Source organism: Garra rufa, chromosome 4 (assembly GCF_049309525.1).
Source record: "Garra rufa chromosome 4, GarRuf1.0, whole genome shotgun sequence".
Lineage (NCBI taxonomy): Eukaryota > Metazoa > Chordata > Actinopteri > Cypriniformes > Cyprinidae > Garra > Garra rufa.
Window position 1 is genome coordinate 17,854,629 of NC_133364.1, and position 6,453 is coordinate 17,861,081.

Consider the following 6,453-nt stretch of genomic DNA (forward strand, 5'->3'; position numbering starts at 1 on the left):
TGCAGGGGTGTCAAACGGCCGCTGGCTATGTGAATGTTGCAGCTGGCATCCCTCTTGACTGAGGGCTCTCGTCTGTGTGGTAATGACTGTGTCTTTCAACAGGACAACGCTGCAGTTTACAATGCGAAGGAGAATAACATTGCTCTTTTGGACCATCCTGCGTGTTCCCCTTGATCTACATCACATTGAGAACATTTAGGGATGGATGGCAAGGGAAGTTTACAAAAACTGACATCAGTTCCAGACTGTGTGAATGCCCTTTGTGAAGCCATCTTCACTTAAATCCTACGATTACGTAATTAGGATAAAACAAATTGTTGCAAACGTTGTGGCTAATACATTTTTTTTTTTTTTTTTTTGAGCACATGAACCAAATCTCTTATAAAATAAAACCCGTCCAAAAAAAAAACCTTAACTCACCAGTTTCAGTGGTTCAGGATGCAGATTGTTGCGTTGGGATCATGGAGTCGTGAATTCAAGCCCATGCATTGCATTATATACAATAAAGTAGCTCAAACACCAGCATTCGGTGTAAATGCCATGGTGGAGCTAGTAGTTAAACACGTTACTCACAATCATGGTGGCAATGGTGTCGTGTTCAAATCCCAACTTAGTATGCTGAAAATGTAACTAGTTTATTGTAAAAAATAACATGGTCAGTAGTGAAATATAAGTTCCTTCACATGTTCAGACTTTGTGGTTCAGAGATAAGAGTGCAGTCTTACTGTTGCAGAGGTTGTTGGTTCAAACCCCAGCTCAATATGGTCAACATTTACCTGGTTTATAGCAAAACCACAGGTTTAATAGTGAAATATAAGTTCTTTCACATGTTCAAAGAAAACATCTGTGGCTCAGAGGTTAGAGCGCTGCCTCATGGTTCAGAGGTTGTTGATTCAAACCCCCAACTCGGTGTGTTTAAAATTTAACTGCTTTATTGTAAGAAAGACGGGGAACAGTCAAATATAAGTTCCAGCACATGTTCAGACAAGTGACCTGTGGCTCAGTGGTAAGAGTGCTGCCTGATGGTTTCAGAGGTTGCTGGTTCAAATCTCCAATCAGTATGTTCAAAATTTATTTGGGTCTCTTTTAAGAATGACAGTGAATAGTCAAATATAAGTTCCAGCTTGTGTTCTAACAAGTGATCTGTGGCTCAGAGGTTAGAGCACTGCACCATGGTGCAAAGGTTGCTGGTTTGATCCCAGCCAGATCACTGCGATGTGAGTGTTGAGTGAATGAAGGGGCGGGGATGATTTGGGTTCTCCCTGAGTCCCCGCACGATGTCCAGCAGGGGTTATACTTCTTTATAGAAGAAAATATTGTAGTAAAAAAAAAAAAAAAAGGAAATAAAGAAAAAGAAAATAAAGAAAAACATACTTACCTGTCCACGCGCAAATGTCCGTCCACACGTCACAGAACTTCTGTTAAAACATAAAACACATCCATTATTCTGTAGGAGAAACACAGAAGCAAAGACATTACAGCACATAGTATATCTGAAACATCACAATTTAAAAGTTAGTCTAACAATTAATAAATCAACATATTTTGTATGTATGCAAATTGTATTATATTCAAGGAACACATTTCTAGTAATTGTGCAGTTAATTGTCATATTGTATTTTCAGAACATTTTGGAATATTTGTCCTCTCCCCAAATTTGTCACTACCGAAACACAGTAAAATATAGTTTAATAAGAAGGGGTTTATAGGCTTATTAAGATTTTGCTTACAGTTTGCAAATAAATAACAATTTTACAAGAAGTAACAATTGTAACAATATTTCAAGTGTGATTTATGAGATTTGTTGTATTTTGAATGTACTTTTTCTTTGTAAAAGGCAAAACGTTGACCATACTGATTTCAAAGTTAAAGATTCATTAGTTTGAAAAACAAAAACTATCAGAACATCTTAGTTGATAATTCAGTATACATTATTTTTGAAAAACATGCTATGTTTCAGTTATGACTGCACATTTTCAGTAGTGACAGTAATGTTTTGGTATTAACCACATCACATTAGAGAATTTTAACTTGCATGCTAAAATTACAAAAATTTCCATAACTGTACTAAAAAAATGTATTTCCCCTAAATGAAGGATTATGTGTTCTCGTTGTGACTGTTACAGTAGTGACAATTTTATGGGATAACATCCCAAAAATCAGCTCTGCTGTCCATTCCCTACCTATTTAGGTTACCATCATTTGCTTTCTAGAGGGGTTACCTCCTTGCAAGTCTTACCTGTCCACAAGCAGATATCCATCATTACAGTCAATGTCTGTCCACACGTCCCAGAACTCTGCTTCTGTCCAAACACATCCCTCCTGTAGAGAAAAGACAACCACTATAGAGACATCAGAGCCAGCTGCAAATTCCAGAAGATCTGTCCGAGGTTCATGAGCGCAGAAAGGCTGCTGACATATGTTTCTCACATCTCCAAAAACATTGAAGCAATTTTTCAAGAGGTGTTATCATTATTAACTGAATATTTTAAGTCTAAACACATACACTGGTGTCTTAAAACTCTTACAACTACATTCCTTGACACAAAAACAGCAATATTATAAAATTATATAGTGGATGTATGAGTCCACCATAACCCTCGCTGTATAAAAATAGTGAAACAGTTGGAGTTCCAATATCACTAGAATATCACCCTCCTTTCTTCGAGGACCCAAAAGAACTTTCTTATAACAACTGTTATAATACTGTGATGTAAATTCATATGTAGCATTTACAATGCACATAAAAAAAATATTTATTTTCTTTATTTAAACCAAGTTTGCAATAGTTTTGCAGAATTCCAATGCCAACATGAAAATAAATGATCATATAGACATTTTAATATTGGAATTTTTCAACTCACATTTTTCAGAATCACTCAATAAAAGAGAAACAGGTTCATTATTTTGTTTCTTGGTCTAGATGTTTGGTTGCACTTGTTTTGCAAATTTAAAGTGTGATATTTGAGGTATAGTGTAATAGTTAAGGTAATTTTCATTTATACAACTCCAGCTCAACATGATTTTCTTTATCGTTTTTGTCCATTTTGTCCAAAAGTTTTTACATTTGTAGATAACCCCAAGTGACATTTCAATTATATTTTGACTACCGAACTAGGAACTGTCCTTGGTTTTCAAATCTGGTCACCTTACCTTACAAGTCATAGTTTATTGCTAACTGACTTGAAGCTGCTGCAGAGATTGGATCATTGTCCTTATTACAAAACACACAGTTTAACATTTTCATATTGAAGAAAAGGCTAAAGTCCCATTTTATTTGATTAGATGTGTGGAAGGCAGGTGCTCCAACTTGTGGTAAATTAATTTATCTGCATTATTAACTGATATACAAACCTGAGATGGTAAATCAGACACTGTAAAGTTTTCACCAGTTTCAACTTGAAAACTTAAGTTTAGCAGCTGCCTTTTACAATTTTAAGTTAAATCAACTAAAGTCAGTTCAATTCACAAGTTAAATCAACTCATTTTTATTGTAATAAGTTAAAATGACTTGTTTTAAGCTGATTTAATTTAACATTTTAAGGCAGCTGCTGAACTTCAGCTTTTTTAAGTTGAATCTGGTGAGAACTTTTTACAGTGTAGGTAAGAGAACTGATTTAAATTTTGAATATTTAACAACAAATGTATATTTGGTCACATCTTGACCAGCAGAACAACATAAATCTGTTATTGAACTCATGGCTGACTCAACATAAATACATAAATAAGGGACAAAATAACTTTTATATTATCTATGGCTGATGTATATGTTTGATTTTATTTATTGCATGTTCACAATTAGACGAAGACTTTGTGTTGTTGTGTTTGCAGAATCAAGCAGCATTTATAATAAAGCTCGACTGGTTCTTCCTCTGTGTCACTGATGAGGAGGATGTGAGTCTCTGTTTGGAGATCTGGATGATTATGAGGTTATAGATGGAAGAGTGAGACTCTTGCTTCTACACACCTACAAAATCAAATAGCACATTTTTAGTACAAATAAACCAAATAGGTTGGTGGGAGAGATTGATCACTGATTATACATGCAAACTTAAGCTTGACTGATTATTTGGATATACAATGATCAAAGTTTGTATCAAAATAAAGGTTAATAATGCAATGAGCTATACAGAAACCAGCCATTTAAATGCTGTCCAATAGGAGCATTATATTGGTTGATATAACAGGCACATTGCCCTGATCAAATTGATCAACTCATTGTGAGCTACACCCTCACATCAGGACCACAGAGAGACACCCAGTGTATATGTTTGTGATGAGATTTCACAGGACAAGATGCTGAAATCACCCCATCATTCAGAAATGAAAAATGAGATAAGAAAATATTGGGATCCATTTAATAAGACTGACCACAGAGTATTCTAACAGAAACTAAACTTTAAACACTCTGACTCACTTAAACCAGTTGCTTTGCAAAACGGTTCACTGTTTCAAAGTGTTCAAAACGCTGGTGACATCTGCTGGTCAAGACGTCTGCAATTACAAGAACACAGCCAAAAAATGTATAATGTCACGTTTCATGAATCAGTTGCATGTTTTGATGAAAGTGTCATCTATTACAAAATGTTAAAAATAGAACAGTTTAAAACAGTTAACTAATGCGATATTAAGCTCGATATGGCGTAGCTTGTCAGAGATTTACGTCTCTGTGTATCAATTGCCGCTCCAGCGGAACCTGAGCGGAACGCACGTGATGGAGATTTACTACTAATCAAAGCACCGGCTTCATTGACTAAACGCGCCTCACAATATCGTTCGATATATTGCACAGCCCTAACTCCACCTTTTACAAACGCAACGCAAGGGAATTAACATGATACAACATGATAAAATTGACCAAATAATAAAATAAAATTAAATGATAATTTAAAAATCTTTGTCCAGTGACAGTCATGCATTTTCAGATTCATTCTTGCATTTAAATATGGCTGTCAAAAATTGTCCATTGTGTTCTGTTATGGAATGGGTAATACACAGAACACAAGCTAAGAGTACTGGTACTAGTACTACTAAAAACTGAATAAAGTCTGAATGTTACTTATAATACATAATAGAATCCATCAAAAAGCAAGTCTCTGCATGTAATCCTTTTATTTGGATACACAGCAGACGAATTTCAAGATTAACTTTTTTTTTTTTTTGCTCTCAGATGGATTCTATTGTAGACCTGAAATTTTAATTTATGAAATGGACCATTTTTTTATTTTTGATACTTATAATAAATACAAATTGATGTTTTTGAAGAACTTTTCATTAAAATGCAAAATAATCCATTTGGGGATGGAGTGAGGCTAAAATCCAAGTACAGGCCAATATATATATATATACTAAAAAAAACTGAATGTAATCTGGAAAAAAAATGTCCTACTCTGTTATCTTTTTTTCATTCCCACTTTTGGAAATTAACGAGATTAAAATTAAATACCTTTTCATACTGCGCACGAATCATGCTACTATCCTAAATTCTCCATCCCTCGGATTTAACGCTTTCTATCATTCCTTTTGTTTGCTTTTTCAATGGACTGATCAACAATACCTTATGTTCCTTCTTCTTGCCTGGAAATTTCACTTTTCAAAGTCAGTTTTAAAGACTTAAACCATACTTTTTCTCTTTTCTCATTATTTCCATTACCTTCACTATCCACGCCAAACAATTGATCCTCCATTTCCGGAATCTTCTCCGCTTGTTTCCGGAGAACGCAACAGTGACAGTCCTGCTGTAATACAGTTGTTGACCACAAGAGGAAGCCAGATATCACTCACTCGTCTTATGTTTAATGTAACAAATATGGATTTTTGTTTGGAGTATGAAACGTTACAGTAAGCTACCCGTCAGTAACCCAACTTGCTCCACTGAGCGGCGTAGAGAGGTTTCACGTTCAAAATGACACCTTTACATCAAAGTAAACAACGTGACAGCTGACAAAAGTCACCACAACACATTCGTGTCGTTTTACGGCCATAAAACTACAGTTTCTGCAGATGGCAGTCACTTAACAGCATAAACAACCGACGCACATTGTGATAAAGTGAAGGAATCGACTGACAAGCGACTCACCTGTAAGTTACGCATAAAGTGTTTTTTCTCTTGTAAAGTCGCTATCAAGCATTATTTTGCAGTCCTTGTTTATTTTTAAGTCATTAATTAAGTTTGTATGGATGTAATATTCTCCTGGTATGTCAAAGCGGGGCTTCTACGTGTTTGCTGGAGTATTTGGGTGATGCTGCTCTTTCTTTGGCTGACACTGCATTCTCTATTTAAAAGTTTCTAAAAACTAATAAACTCTAAACCTACAAGTATTATTTTATAACCAAACACGTACGACGGAAGTCGTATATTTTATGACGGTTTCACAGACTTTGTTTACATTCTGCGCTCCTGCTGAACTTCATTTTTAGACATTTACAAGAAGAAATAGCTGTTGCTTTACT

The 6,453-nt window shown here is 35.1% G+C and overlaps 1 long non-coding RNA gene across 1 annotated transcript; it reads right to left on the reverse strand.

Annotated features, from left to right (window-relative positions):
- Window positions 1-3,777: 3,777 nt before the first annotated feature.
- LOC141333089 (uncharacterized) lies at window positions 3,778-5,685 on the reverse strand. The gene is made up of 3 exons (XR_012355381.1): window positions 5,558-5,685; window positions 4,418-4,494; window positions 3,778-3,967 (listed from the first exon to the last, which is right to left on the reverse strand). It is a non-coding gene; the product is annotated as an uncharacterized lncRNA (long non-coding RNA).
- Between the last annotated feature and the right edge of the window lie 768 nt (window positions 5,686-6,453).